This window comes from Triticum urartu, chromosome 7A, assembly GCF_056163025.1.
Source record: "Triticum urartu cultivar PI428250 chromosome 7A, HENAU_Tu73, whole genome shotgun sequence".
NCBI classification, from domain to species: Eukaryota; Viridiplantae; Streptophyta; class Magnoliopsida; order Poales; family Poaceae; genus Triticum; species Triticum urartu.
The window spans coordinates 270,171,579-270,188,351 of record NC_141879.1 but is presented as its reverse complement, the minus strand read 5'-3'; the positions used below and the strand labels follow the sequence as shown (position 1 = coordinate 270,188,351).

The following is a 16,773-nucleotide window of genomic DNA, read 5'->3' as shown; positions in this document are numbered from 1 at the left end:
AGTCCCATCATTATCAAGATTAATATTGCAAAACAAAGATTTAATAGGGGACACATCAATAACTTTTAGATCTTCATCTTTATTATCATGGAAACTAGAAGAACACGCTCTTATAAAGGAATCTTTCTTAGCACGCATCCTAGCGGTTCTTTCTTTGCACTCATCAATGGAAATTCTCATGGCTTTGAGAGACTAATTGATATCATGCTTAGGTTGAATAGATCTAAATTTCAAAGAATCAACATCAAGAGAAATTCTATCAACGTTCCTAGCCAACTCATCAATCTTAAGCAATTTTTCTTCAATCAAAGCATTGGAATTCTTTTGTGAAGTAATAAATTCTTTAATATTAGATTAAAAATCAGAGGGCATTTTATTACAATTCCCATAAGAATTGTTGGTGGAATTACCATAATTATTAGAGGAATTACTAGGATAAGGCCTAGGATTAAAGTTTCCTCTATACGCGTTGTTACCAAAATTGTTCCTACCAACAAAATTCACATCCATAGATTCATTATTATTCTCAATCAAAGTAGACAAAGGCATATCATTAGGATCAGAAGAAACACTTTTATTAGGAAATAATTTCATAAGTTCATCCATCTTTCCACTCAAAACACTAATTTCTTCTATCGCATGCACTTTCTTATTAGTAGATCTTTCAGTGTGCCATTGAGAATAATTAACCATAATATTATCTAGGAGTTTAGTAGCTTCTCCTAAAGTGATTTCCATAAAAGTGCCTCCCGCGGCCGAATCTAAAAGGTTTCTAGAAGCAAAATTGAATCCGGCATAAATTTTTTGTATAATCATCCGCAAATTCAAACCATGAGTAGGGCAATTACGTATCATTAATTTCATCCTCTCCCAAGCTTGTGCAACATGTTCATGATCAAGTTGCTTAAAATTCATAATATCGTTTCTAAGAGAGATGATCTTAGCGGGAGGAAAATACTTAGAGATAAAAGCATATTTGCACTTATTCCATGAATCAATACTATTTTTAGGCAAAGACAAAAACCAAGCTTTAACACGATCTCTAAGCGAAAAAGGAAATAGCTTCAATTTAACAATATCATTGTCCACATCGTTCTTCTTTTGCATATCACACAAATCAACGAAGCTATTTAGATGGGTAGCGGCATCTTCACTAGGAAGGCCGGAAAACGGATCTTTCATGACAAGGTTCAGCAAGGCAGCATTAATTTCACGAGATTCAGCATCGGTAACAGAAGCAATCGGAGTGCTAATAAAATCATTGTTGTTGGTATTGGTAAAGTCACACAATTTAGTATTATCTTGAGCCATCATGACAAGCAAGCAATCCAACACACAAGCAAACAAGAAAAGGGCAAAAGGAGGCAAATAGAGAAAGAGAGGGAGGATAGAGAGAGAGGGAGAGAGAGAGGGCGAATAAAACAGCAAGGGTGAAGTGGGGGAGAGGAAAACGAGAGGCAAATGGCAAATAATGTAATGCGGGAGATAAGGGTTTGTGATGGGTACTTGGTATGTTGACTTTTGCGTAGACCTCCCCGGCAACGGCGCCAGAAATCCTTCTTGCTACCTCTTGAGCATGGCGTTGGTTTTCCCTTGAAGAGGAAAGGGTGATGCAGCAAAGTAGCGTAAGTATTTCCCTAAGTTTTTGAGAACCAAGATATCAATCCAGTAGGAGGCTACGCGCGAGTCCCTCGCACCTGCACAAAACAAATAAATCCTCGCAACCAACGCGATAAGGGGTTGTCAAACCCTACATGGTCACTTACGAGAGTGAGATCTGATAGATATGATAAGATAATATTTTTGGTATTTTTATGATAAAGATGCAAAGTAAAATAAAAGCAATGAAAATAACTAAGTATTGGAAGATTAATATGATGAAGATACACCCGGGGGCCATAGGTTTCACTAGTGGCTTCTCTCAAGAGCATAGGTATTTTACGGTGGATGAAAAAATTACTATTCAGCAATTGACAGAATTGAGCATAGTTATGAGAATATCTAGGTATGATCATGTATATAGGAATCATGTTTGAGACAAGTAGACCGACTCCTGCCTGCATCTACTACTATTACTCCACACATCGACCGCTATCCAGCATGCATCTAGAGTATTAAGTTCATAAGAACAGAGTAACGCCTTAAGCAAGATGACATGATGTTGAGGGATAAATTCATGCAATATGATAAAAAAACCATCTTGTTATCCTCGATGGCAACAATACAATACGTGCCTTGTTGCCCCAACTGTCACTGGGAAAGGACACCACAAGATTGAACCCAAAGCTAAGCACTTCTCCCATTGCAAGAAAGATCAATCTAGTAGGCCAAACCAAACTGATAATTCGAAGAGACTTGCAAAGATAACCAATCATACATAAAATAATTCAGAGAAGATTCAAATATTGTTCATAGATAAACTTGATCATAAACCCACAATTCATCGGTCTCAACAAACACACTGCAAAAGAAGATTACATCGAATAGATATCCACAAGAGAGGGGGAGAAATTTGTATTGAGATCCGAAAAGAGAGAAGAAGCCATCTAGCAAATAACTATGGACCCGTAGGTCTGAGGTAAACTACTCACACTTCACCGGAGAGGCTATGGTGTTGATGTAGAAGCCCTCCGTGATCGATGCCGCCTCCGGCGGAGCTCCAGAACAGGCCCCAAGATGGGATCTCGTGGATACAGAAAGTTACGGTGGTGGAATTAGAGTTTTTGGCTCCATATCTGATCGTTTGGGGGTACGTAGGTATATATAGGAGGAAGAAGTACGTCGGTGGAGCAACAGGGGGCCCACGAGGGTGGAGGGCGCGCCTGGGGGGGTAGGCGCGCCCCCTACCTCGTGGCCTCCTTGTTAGTTGCTTGACATAGGGTCAAAGTCTCCTGGATCATGTTCGGTCAGAAAATCACGCTCCTGAAGGTTTCATTCCGTTTGGACTCCATTTGATATTCCTTTTCTTCGAAACCCTAAAATAGGCAAAAAATAGCAATTCTGGGTTGGGCCTCCGGTTAGTAGGTTAGTCCCAAAAATAATATAAAAGTGGATAATAAAGCCCAATAATGTCCAAAACAGTAGATAATATAGCATGGAGCAACCAAAAATTATAGATACATTGGAGACGTATCAAGCATCCCCAAGCTTAATTACTGCTCGTCCTCGAGTAGGTAAATGATAAAAACAGAATTTTTGATGTGGCATGCTACTAGGCATAATTTCAATGTAATTCTTCTTAATCGTGGCATGAATATTCAGATCCAAAAGATTCAAGATAAAAGTTTAATATTGACATAGAAATAATAATACTTCAAGCATACTAACTAAGCAATTATGTCTTCTCAAAATAACATGGCCAAAGAAAGTTATCCCTACAAAATCATATAGTCTGGCTATGCTCTATCTTCACCACACAAAGTATTTAAATCATGCACAACCCCGATGACAAGCCAAGCAATTGTTTCATACTTTTGACATTCTCAAAACTTTTTCAATCTTCACGCAATACATGAGCGTGAGCCATGGACATAGCACTTTAGGTGGAATAGAATGGTGGTTGTGGAGGAGACAAAAAGGAGAAGATAGTCTCACATCGACTAGGCGTATCAACGGGCTATGGAGATGCCCATCAATAGATATCAATGCGAGTGAGTAGGGATTGCCATGCAACGGATGCACTAGAGCTATAAGTATATGAAAGCTCAAAAAGAAGCTAAGTGGGTGTGCATCCAACTTGCTTGCTCACGAAGACCTAGGGCATTTTGAGGAAGCCCATCATTGGAATATACAAGCCAAGTTCTATAATGAAAGATTCCCACTAGTATATGAAAGTGACAACATAGGAGACTCTGTACTATGAAGATCATGGTGCTACTTTGAAGCACAAGTGTGGTAAAAGGATAGTAGCATTGTCCCTTCTCTCTTTTTCTCTCATTTTTTTATTTGGTCCTTCTGTTTTTTATTACCTCTTTTTTTTCGTCCGGAGTCTCATCCCGACTTGTGGGGGAATCATAGTCTCCATCATCCTTTCCTCACTTGGGACAATGCTCTAATAATGATGATCATCACACTTTTATTTTCTTACAACTCAAGAATTACAACCGATACTTAGAACAAAATATGACTCTATGTGAATGCCTCCGGCGGTTTACCGAGACATGCAATGACTCATGAGTGACATGTATGAAAGAATTATGAACGGTGGCTTTGCCACAAATACGATGTCAACTACATGATCATGCAAAGCAATATGACAATGATGAAGTGTGTCATGATAAACGGAACGGTGGAAAGTTGCATGGCAATATATCTCGGAATGGCTATGGAAATGCCATGATAGGTAGGTATGGTGGCTGTTTTGAGGAAGGTATATGGTGGGTGTATGATACCGGCGAAAGGTGCGCGGTATTAGAGAGGCTAGCAATGGTGGAAGGGTGAGAGTGCGTATAATCCATGGACTCAAAATTAGTCATAAAGAACTCATATACTTATTGCGAAAATCTACAAGTTATCAAAGCAAAGTATTACGCGCATGCTCCTAGGGGGATAGATTGGTAGGAAAAGACCATCGCTCATCCCCGACCGCCACTCATAAGGAGGACAATCAATAAATAAATCATGCTCTGACTTCATCACACAATGGTTCACCATACGTGCATGCTACGGGAATCACAAACTTTAACACAAGTATTTCTCAAATTCACAACTACTCAACTAGCATGACTCTAATATCACCATCTCCATATCTCAAAACAATTATCAAGTATCAAACTTCTCATAGTATTCAACACACTCAGAAGAGAATTTTATTATTAATCTTGTATACCTAGCATATTAGGATTATTTAAGAAATTTACCATGCTATTTAAGAATCTCAAAATAATCTAAGTGAAGCATGAGAGATCAAAAGTTTCTATAAAACAAATCCACCACCGTGCTCTAAAAGATATAAGTGAAGCACTAGAGCAAAACTATATAACTCAAAAGATATAAGTGAAGCACATAGAGTATTCTAATAATTTCTGAATCATGTGTATCTCTCTAAAAAGGTGTGTACATCAAATATTATTGTGGTAAACTAACAAATAAAGACTCAAATCATACAAGACGCTCCAAGCAAAACACATATCATGTGGTGAATAAAAATATAGCTCCAAGTAAAGTTACCGACAGAAGTAGACGAAAGAGGGGATGCCTTCCGGGGCATCCCCAAGATTTGGCTTTTAGGTGTCCTTAGATTATCTTGGGGGTGCCATGGGCATCCCCAAGCTTAGGCTCTTTCCACTCATTGTTCCATAATCCATCAAATCTTTACCCAAAACTTGAAAACTTCACAACAGAAAACTTAAAGAAGGAAATCTCGTGAGCTCCGTTAGCGAAAGAAAACAAAAGACCACTTCAAGGTACTGTAATGAACTAATTCTTTATTTATATTGGTGTTAAACCTAATTTATTCCAACTTCTCTATGGTTTATAAACTATTTTACTAGCCATAGATTCATCAAAATAAGCAAAGAACACACGAAAAACAGAATCTGTCAAAAACAGAACAGTCTGTAGTAATCTGTAGCTAGCGCAAGATCTGGAACCCCAAAATTTCTAAAATAAATTTCTGGACGTGAGGAATTTCTCTATTAATAATCTGCAAAAATAATTAACTAAATAGCACTTTCCAAATAAAAATGGCAGCAGTTCTCGTGAGCGCTAAAGTTTCTGTTTTTTACAGCAGGATTAACAAGACTTTCCCCAAGTCTTCCCAACGGTTCTACTTGGCACAAACATTAATTAAACACAAAAAACACAACCAAAACAGAGGCTAGATAAATTATTTATTACTAAACAGGAGCAAAAATCAAGGAATAAAAATAAAATTGGGTTGCCTCCCAACAAGCGCTATAGTTTGACGCCCCTAGCTAGTTATGAAAAGCAAGGATAGATCTAGGTATTGCCATCTTTGGTAGGCAATCCATAAGTGGCTCTCATAATAGATTCATAATATAATTTAATTATATTTCTAGGAAAGTGTTCCATGACTTTCCTTAACAGAAATTGGAATCTAATATTTCCTTCCTTCATATCAATAATTGCACCAATCGTTCTAAGGAAAGGTCTACCAAGAATAATAGGACATGAAGGATTGCAATCTATATCAAGAACGATAAAATCTACGGGCACATAATTCCTATTTGCAACAATAAGAATATCATTAATTCTTCCCGTAGGTTTCTTAATAGTGGAATCCGCAAGGTGCAAGTTTGGAGAGCAATCATCAAAATCACGGAAACCTAACAAATCACACAAAGTCTTTGGAATCGTGGAAACACTAGCACCCAAATCACACAAAGCATAGCATTCATGTCCTTTAATTTTAATTTTAAAAGAAGGTTCCCACTCATCATAAAGTTTTCTAGGGATAGAAACTTCCAACTCAAGTTTTTCTTCATAAGATTGCATCAAAGCATCAATGATATGTTTAGTAAAAGCTTTATGTTGGCTATAAGCATGAGGAGAATTTAGCATGGATTACAACAAGGAAATACAATCTATCATAGAACAGTTATCATAATTAAATTCCTTGAAATCCAAAATAGTGGGTTCATCAATATTTAAAGTTTTGATCTCTTCAATCCCACTTTTATCAATTTTAGCATCAAGATCAAAAAACTCCGAATTCTTGGAACGCCTTCTAGGTAAAGGTGGATCATATTCAGTCCCATCATTATCAAGATTAATATTGAAAAACAAAGATTTAATAGGGGACACATCAATAACTTTTAGATCTTCATCTTTATTATCATGGAAACTAGAAGAACACGCTCTTATAAAGGAATCTTTCTTACCATGCATCCTAGCGGTTCTTTCTTTGCACTCATCAATGGAAATTCTCATGGCTTTGAGAGACTCATTGATATCATTCTTAGGTTGCATAGATCTAAGTTTCAAAGAATCAACATCAAGAGAAATTCTATCAACGTTCCTAGCCAACTCATCAATCTTAAGCAATTTTTCTTCAATCAAAGCATTGAAATTCTTTTGTGAAGTAATAAATTCTTTAATATTAGATTAAAAATCAGAGGGCATATTATTACAATTTACATAAGAATTGTTGGTGGAATTACCATAATTATTAGAGGAATTACTAGGATAAGGCCTAGGATTAAAGTTTCCTCTATACGCGTTGTTACCAAAATTGTTCCTACCAACAAAATTCACATCCATAGATTCATTATTATTCTCAATAAAAGTAGACAAAGGCATATCATTAGGATCAGAAGAGACACTTTTATTAGGAAATAATTTCATAAGTTCATCCATCGTTCCACTCAAAACATTAATTTCTTCTATCGCATGCACTTTCTTATTAGTACATCTTTCAGTGTGCCATTGAGAATAATTAACCATAATATTATCTAGGAGTTTAGTAGCTTCTCCTAAAGTGATTTCCACAAAAGTGCCTCCCGCAGCCGAATCTAAAAGGTTTCTAGAAGAAAATCCCCGGCAACGGCACCAGAAATCCTTCTTGCTACCTCTTGAGCACGACGTTGGTTTTCCCTTGAAGAGGAAAGGGTGATGCAGCAAAGTAGCGTAAGTATTTCCCTAAGTTTTTGAGAACCAAGGTATCAATCCAGTAGGAGGCTACGCGCGAGTCCCTCGCACCTGCACAAAACAAATAAATCCTCGCAACCAACGCGATAAGGGGTTGTCAAACCCTACACGGTCACTTACGAGAGTGAGATCTGATAGATATGATAAGATAATATTTTTGGTATTTTTATGATAAAGATGCAAAGTAAAATAAAAGCAATGAAAATAACTAAGTATTGGAAGATTACTATGATGAAGATACACCCGGGGGCCATAGGTTTCACTAGTGGCTTCTCTCAAGAGCATAGGTATTTTACGGTGGGTGAAAAAATTACTGTTGAGCAATTGACAGAATTGAGCATAGTTATGAGAATATCTAGGTATGATCATGTATATAGGAATCACGTCCAAGACAAGTAGACCAACTCCTGCCTGCATCTACTACTATTAATCCACACATCGACCGCTATCCAGCATGCATCTAGAGTATTAAGTTCATAAGAACAGAGTAACGCCTTAAGCAAGATGACATGATGTTGAGGGATAAATTCATGCAATACGATAAAAAAACCATCTTGTTATCCTCGATGGCAACAATACAATACGTGCGCTGCTGCCCCTACTGTCACTGGGAAAGGACACCGCAAGATTGAACCCAAAGCTAAGCACTTCTCCCATTGCAAGAAAGATCAATCTAGTAGTCCAAACCAAACTGATAATTCGAAGAGACTTGCAAAGATAACCAATCATACATAAAATAATTCAGAGAAGATTCAAATATTGTTCATAGATAAACTTGATCATAAACCCACAATGCATCGGTCTCAACAAACACACCACAAAAGAAGATTACATCGAATAGATCTCCACAAGAGAGGGGGAGAAATTTGTATTGAGATCCGAAAAGAGAGAAGAAGCCATCTAGCTAATAACTATGGACCCGTAGGTCTGAGGTAAACTACTCACACTTCATCGGAGAGGCTATGGTGTTGATGTAGAAGCCCTTCGTGATCGATGCCCCCTTCGGCGGAGCTCCGGAACAGGCCCCAAGATGGGATCTCGTGGATACAGAAAGTTACGGCGGTGGAATTAGAGTTTTGGCTCCGTATCTGATTGTTTGGGGGTACGTAGGTATATATAGGAGGAAGAAGTACGTCGATGGAGCAACAGGGGACAACGAGGGTGGAGGGCACGCCTGGGGGGGTAGGCGCGTCCCCTACCTCGTGGCCTCCCTGTTAGTTGCTTGACGTAGGGTCAAATTCTCCTGGATCATGTTCGGTGAGAAAATCACATTCCCGAAGGTTTCATTCCGTTTGGACTCCGTTTGATATTCCTTTTCTTCGAAACCCTAAAATAGGCAAAAAAACAGCAATTCTGGGCTGGGCCTCCGGTTAGTAGGTTAGTCCCAAAAATAATATAAAAGTGGATAATAAAGCCCAATAATGTCCAAAACAGTAGATAATATAGCATGGAACAATAAAAAATTATAGATACGTTGGAGACGTATCAGAGCGTTCTTCCGAATGCCGTGGGAGACGCAGTATTTATAGCGAGCAATGGCACGCCTACGTAATATATGGACTGAGCTTCACTGACTTAACTACATGTCCAGTTGCGTCACTAACATGTGGGCCAGATGCCTGTCGGGCCCACATGTCAGTGACCCAATGCACCTACAGTTAAGTAACTGAAGCAACTACGTGGGCATATTTTTGGAGTAAATTATGGGTGAGGGAAGGGGTGGAAATATTGCTGGTCACAATGTATTGGACGAGCGCGGGGGAGAAGAGTCATGCATGCAGATTTTTTCCACATAGGGTGGAGTGGTGGGACTGCTGGAGGGAGAAGGAGAGTCAAGCAGGCGTTCAAATTTCAAGGTGCGCTAAATTATTGCATGCGATGATTAAGGCTGGCCATAGTGGTGGTAATGTGGTACTCCCTCCATTCCAGTTTATAGGGCTTAATTTGAAAATCTCTTCAACCAAGGTAGATGATGAATGGTGGAATTAATTCCGTAGTTTACAAAAGTACTTAATTAGTACTCTCGTTTTTCTCAAAAATTGTGTAAACCGATGCATTAATTACACCACATGCATGCATGACCACTCCTATAAAAATCTCAGTTGGTGGTGATGGTATGTCTGCCTCTAGACAATGTGAGCCGTTCGATCTACTTGGAACCAACGGCTGAGATGTGTGTGCATAGAGACATGGCCTTGCCACCGGAGGTACTGTATAGCAGATATTTAGCCACCTCTGCCACTGTATAAAATATGGAACTACTCATTCCAGCCTCATTTCCTTTCTGGTTCATCTCCTTGCATTCTTGCTGGTAGCGGTGAAGGTTCCTGAAGATGGAGTCCAGACTCTAGAAACCACTACAAAAACTATTGCACCGCCTCTATCTTGGTAAGAGTAGGTGAAATTTTGGAATCGAGCCCTTTAAACTAGAAGGGAGGTAGTGGTACTCTAATAGCTAACCTTGTTGTGATGACTAGATAGGACATGGCACGCACCTGGATGGAGGAACTAGTCTGCATTATGCATTTAAGTTTTGTCTGAAGTCAATGTACCTCAACATTCATAATGTCAAATCAATGTTTGTATACTCATTATAAAACGTAGTTTTTATACTCATTATAATCAGTATTGTAGATATTGATATTTTTAGTATAAATTTGGTCAAAAACTTTGCAAACGGTTGACGGAAGTAAAAAGGACCAGAGGGAGTACCATGCATGCGGAGTAGGCAAAAAATTTCTCATTTATAGCCGGTCGAAGTCTCAAAGGGCTCGACCGCGCGAGGGAGGCGAAGGTCGTGGGAGGTGCGACAGTTGAGGGAATTAAGTGAAGTTACATCCACGCGCAGGCATGGCATGTGAACATGCAAAAGCTATACCATCAGGCCTACGATATGGGTCTAGTAGACATGACATCTAGCGGGTCCCGCATAGTACTCGAGAACTCTTTGGGGGCTTGCAGCCGTTTATCCACCTGGCAAGCCAATAACCCCACGCCGTTCGCATGCCCTACTCGTCCCCGTCTTCTACCTTACAATAGTTCGCTCCCAGTCATCCCGTCCTTTCACATTACACGAGTTCAACTTCTCCTAACCCTCCTCCAAAATCCATGGCCTCCCAAATATCCATGGTCGCCATTGAGTACCCAGGTTAGAGCCATCACCAGCGATGAGTTCATCGTCATCTACACCCGTGGAGCTGCTACGGTGAAAGGATGCCTTGCTCACTTCAGAAGCATGTTCGAAAACTCAAAGGATGAGTGGGTCGCTGGGCTAGATGTTGAGTACACCATAGTCCTGGAAAGCTAGAAGATTCTAAAGGAGGCAGAGAAGAAGAAGCCCGTCATGATCCAGGTTTGCGTACATAATGTGTGCTTGGTATACCACATATGCCATGGCGACGTTGAGTGCCAGGATTTTAAGAACTTCCTCAAGGACGAAAGAGTGAAATTCGTTACTGTAGACTTTAGGAACGATGGGGATGTCCTGGGTCGGATAAGCCTCATTGTAGGCCAGCCCTTCGATCTCCAGAAGGCAAGCCTGGTGTCCTCCTCTCAGCCTTCAATGCTGACCCTGGCAGCAACCATGATTGATCCTTCATACGCTAAACTGAAGAAACCTCATCACGAGTTTCATCATGCATGGGAGTCGAAGACAATAGATGAAGATCACATCCTATACGCAGCAATGGAAGCCTACCTTTGTTTATAAATATCTACAAGGGTTGGATGAAGAAGCAGAGCCCAGTGTCCGGTTCAAGCAAAGAAGCGACGGCGAAGAGGAAGAGGAAGAGGGACGAGGACAAAGTCGAGGACGTGGACTCAGACTCCGAGTAAGGTGGCAGTGCCGTCGCTCATGCTGGTTCTACTACAATGTCAAACAGACTAGTTGCTTAGTTTTATTTCAGGGGTGTGTTGTGCTGAGCCCCCCCCCCCCCAGCAAAACTATGTTTATGTTCTTTCTCGTTATTTGAACTCTTTAGTACGTATGGTAGTACTAGTACTATGTCTTACTACTGTTCTTCTTGCAGTTGGTACTACTTCTCGTATCTTCATGTTCCTACTGTACTTAATACGTTCGTACTAGTAGTATAATTTGGGTCAGTCGATTTGTGAAAGAAGTTCGACGGAGCGAAGGAAGAAGACGGCATAGAAGCTACCCCAGTATCTATATTAGGGTGGCAGGGTGCCCCTGATCTATCTTATGAGTATTGGGTGTGGAATGCAGTTCACCAGAAAAAATGGATCGTGCCCGGGGTTAAACGGATGGCGGGGGTGGGGGGAGCATGGCGGTGGCAAGCTGTTCAGGGGAGGGCGGGGTGACGGTAGGCGGTTAGGCGTGTGGCGGGCTGAGAAGATGAACAATGCATCAATTTCGGAGGTTGAAGAAGCCCTTCTTGCCATCCATGTTGCATCCAACGGCTCACAAGAGTTGACTGACCCAAATTTCTCCTTCAGATTGCAGGATCAACATGGCATTCAAGGTCTCAAAGGTAGATTCCGCGTCCACACCCGGTTTGCGGGCTCAGCGCGGGTGCGACCGGCTTCCGCCGCGACAGCCACCATGCGTGCCTCCTCCGCGCGAGCGGAGACGACAATGACACGCTAGTTCCTCCTCACCAATGTGCTGGAGCACGCGCTCGTCCTCCTCTTCGTACGCTGCGTGCATAGACGCGGCTTCACCAGCTGCTCACGTGCTTGGCAGCACGGTGGCATCACGAGGAGGGACTGCAGACGACGTGAGGGGGCGAGCCTTCGGCTTCATGGTACAGGGATGGCGGTGACACGATGGTGATGGGCGAGAAATGGTTGGTCGGAGCAAGCGGGCGCCGGCATGCGCAACGGCGGCGGCATATTGATGAGTGCATGTATGGGAGCTTAGTTTAGTTTTATATAGGGTTGGTCAAACTTAAAAGAAAATCGTGCTAGTACACGTAAACATTAGACTGAGGCAGCGTTTATATTAGTTACCATAGCCACGATACGGAATCGTGTGCAAGCGCGTGAACCGCGGCCGCACGGTCGACCGAACGGTGCGTCACCGTGTCACGCTCGAAGGACACCCACCGAACCTTTTTATGTGTGTGAAAACAATCCCCGAATATTACTCAACCTTTTTTCCTGGAAAAGTTCTTGATGCTACAATATTTCCATATATTTGAATTTAGCTCTAGTTTGTGTTTATTTGGATTTGGACGTTTTAGGTGCGCCCTGGTTTTTTTAATACTGATTTTGCGTGTGTGACTGAGAGAGAACGTGTGTATGTGCCCATATGCGTGTTGTGGCGGAAGGGCAATGTGGAGACAGTGTGTGTGTGATACAGACATAGAGAGGTGTGAATGTGCAAATGATCATGCATGAGTGAGACATAGACAGATGCCGATACGTTGTGTATACATGAGAACGCTCTTCTATTTGTACTTGTGTGTGTGAGAGAGAGAGAGGAGCATCCGTAACACAACAACCATCTCTCTCGATTCGTACGTCCCTCGCATGATCGCAAACATTTTGACACCCTCACCCGGCCCCTGCCCACCTCAAGGACCGCAGATCGCTCTCTATCTCGCACACACAGTCTCTTCATGAAAACCCTATTTAGCATGTAGCTTTCCGTCACATACACACACATTTCTCTCCATAGGTTTTATTTCTCTCAATACTGACACACACACACACACCCCACACACTCCCCCTCCCCCGAGCACGCAATTCATCCCCATCCAAGGCTATATGGCGACCACTCTCGCTTGTGCTTCTCTGCACCCCAGCATGCACAACACCCCAACCTTCAAAGAGGGCATCGAGGAGATCGAAGATGGTGACCACACTGCACAACACCCCAACTCTCACTTGGAAGCAGGATGATGTGACGACGGTTAACTGACTCCTCCCCCCCTCTCTCTCCCGCACAAAATTACCAATCCATCTCTCTCCCGCACAAAATTATCAATCCCTCAACCCACGAGATCCTTCCCCTCTCGTCCATGTTTTTCTAGTTCTCTCATCAAACCCATTGTCTCTTCTCCTTCCACGTCTACAGAATCCAGATGCACACACATCTCACGTATATTACATGTCTCCATCTATCTCACAGACCTAACTTCATCCTCTATCTCTCTGTCTCTCTCTCTCGTTAGGTTCGTCTCCTACTCTCTTGTCCACATACACACAATCTTTGCCGCCCTGCAAGCTCTCTCTACACGTTTCATTCACACATTGGGATGTGTTCAAAATGTTGCTTTTATAATGGATGATGTAGAGTTATGGTTGGTTTTGTTGCATCCTACAAAGTAATAACTATGAAATGCATTTGGATTCTCATTTGATTGGGACTATGTGAGTTTGAGCATATTGTGAAGTACTATAGACCTCGTATACATCTTGGAATTCAACAATGATTGTAACTATTGAATTGTATAGACCATTACATTTGAAGTCAGTAGCCTAATATATTTATTTCACAATTACAACAAATGATTAATTCACTACAAACTAAGAAAACAGATGTGTAATCCCTCCGGTTTTATTTAAGTACGCGTATTAGCATTGGTCAAAGTCAAGTTTTGTAAACTCTCAAAAAGTTTATAACAAAAAATATTAACATATACAATAACAAATAAATACCATTAGATTCATTATTGAATGTACTTTCACATCATACATATTTTTTATGGTAAATGTTTATATTTTTCTATAAACTTGGTTAAATTTTAGGAAGTTTGACTTCGGTCAAACCTAGTATGTAGAGTTAATAAAATTGGAGGGAGTACTAGTAGTTACTAGTACTATTCGCTAGTTGCTTATCCCAATCACCCAACACGCCACACAGGGAGTTCAGTGTCACAAATTTTTTAGGTCGGCAGGAAAATCTCCCGCGACCCTGGTTCGAGCAGTGCAAAGTTACCATCATAACCTTCGGAACAGGTCTATGGATTACGCTTGGTAGGGGCCTGTTTTCGTAACTTCAGGTTCACCCTACCCAGCCAACCCCACCCCGGCACCCAGAGTAGTACACCTGAATACTCCCAATTTTCTATCCCCACACCAAAATAGACTTCTCCACGGCACCGCAGCCTTCTCGTGCTCCTCCCCTTCTCCAGCGGCGCACTCGTCCACCGCAGCGCATCTGCCTCATCGATGACCTTATACGCCGCATTGGAGCCGGTCCACCGTCGTCGTCGTACACGGAGCCTCTTCCCCGGCACCGTCTTCCACGGTTTCGGGTCTGCTTCCCGGAAGCCGACGCCAAGCGCAGAAGCACCACTGTCGTGGACAATGAACTGACTCCCATTGTCGACCATGATGCATAGAGGCCGCCGCGACCATCATTCTCCTCCTCGATTGGTAATGTGTGTATTGAATCACTTAGCAGTACATGTGCAGTTCCAATATTGCTCATACCTACCCTTCAAATTTCTTGGTTGCTACTGTTCCCGTAAAAGTAATTGGTTATAGCCTCCATGGTCCAACAAAATATTAGCTTGTAATTGTGCGTCGCTCCTGTATCGCGTTGTGCTTGGGTAGGTTATTCATATGCAACCAGCAGTGTGGCAAATGATGGAAAGTTTTTTAGAACTAGCAAGATGTCCATGCGTTGCACGGAACATCAAGAGGCATTTGTATGAGTAGTTTATATCTTGTAGGAGAAAAGGATGAACGAGGGAAGACCTTATTTGCAAATTTGGGGAGGGGTGTGGGTATCTTTCTACAAAATTGTCATAGTTTCCTTCTGATCCGTCCGATATAAATCAGACGACCTATATTGTAGGATGGCTGGCACACCATCATCACCAACTCTGTGTTTTAAAATAAAAAAGAAAGTAGAAAAAAGAGTAGGGAGTAGAGAAGTAGAGATAAATATTATAAATATAAAATAAATATAACAGTAGAGAAGAGAGTAAAGATAAATATAAAATATAAAATAAATATAACAGTAGAGAAGAGAGTAGAGATAGCAGGGACGTCGGGAAAGGATCGTGCACGCGCGGGAAAAAGCGGCCAGGCGCACGCTAGTTTTGGCGCGTGGCGTCCGGCACACTTTATAAAATCCAACGCCCTCCCACCGCTCTATGCCTTGCCATGGCTCTCTCCCCGCTCTATGCCTCGCCACCGCTCTCACCCCGCTCTGCGCCTCGCCACCGCTCTCTCCCCGCTCTTTCTCGCCTCGCTGCCACCGTGCCACCATGCCGCCGCGTCGCCAGGAAACTTGGGGATACTGCGGCGTCCGCGCGCGCCCTTCCGGTGGCTTCTCCACCGAGATCCGGTTCCGTGGGATGCGCCTCGGCCTCGGCAATCTCGACACCGCCAACAAGGCCGCCCACGCGTACGACGCGGCGGCGTGGCGCCTTTGGTGGCCTCATAGAACTTTGAACTTCCCCAACGTGCTGACGCGAGAGCGGGCACAGGAGCTCGCGCCTCTGCCCGGCTTATCACCGACAAGGATCGTCGCGACAACTGGAGGCGGGAGCACCGTCTCGGCATCGTCGAGATGGACGAGGAAGCCATGGCACTGTGGCGCCAATGCTTCCTGCAGGACATCATCAACGAGCATGAGTTCTACGCGCAAAGGAGGGCGGAGTGGGAGAAGAGGAGGGCGGAGCGAGCCACCTATCGCGAGGACAAGCGTATGCGAAAAGTGGACGCTCAATTCAACATGAAGCTAGGAGCAGCGTCATCGTGGGAATCCGATGACGATTGGTATCTTCACGCCTACATTGAGACGTCGGAGGAGGACATCACCGAGGAGGAACCGGACAACGAGGAGTAGTTGAACTATCTATTTTTTATCTATCTATGCTATATCTATGCTGAGAACTATCTATGTCTCTACTCTCTAGTCTCTACTCTCTATCTCTACTTCTCGATCTCAGCACTGTAAATGCTTTTTTAAAGCCCCGCGTGTTGTGCTTCTATTGGAGATGCTCTAACATGGCAAACACGTGCTTTAATGTTGCCCACAAGGTGCGTGAGTATTACTAGTATATTTTTCTTGCCATGTTGAGATTTTAAAACCACGAGTGCGAACATGCAGAGGAGCAATGAAGACCAAACACGGGATATTGGGGACATCTTCAAGGAGCGTGGCAAGTTAAAGAGGAGCTGCACCGAACCTGTAAAACGAGCTTTGGTAAGTAACACCCTTTCAATTACTTTCATTTAGCCTCGTGT

At 42.3% G+C, this 16,773-nt stretch overlaps 1 pseudogene; it reads left to right on the top strand.

Moving 5' to 3' along the window:
- Positions 1-15,788: 15,788 nt before the first annotated feature.
- Positions 15,789-16,372, top strand: LOC147959288 (uncharacterized; annotated as a pseudogene).
- The last annotated feature ends 401 nt before the right edge of the window (positions 16,373-16,773 follow it).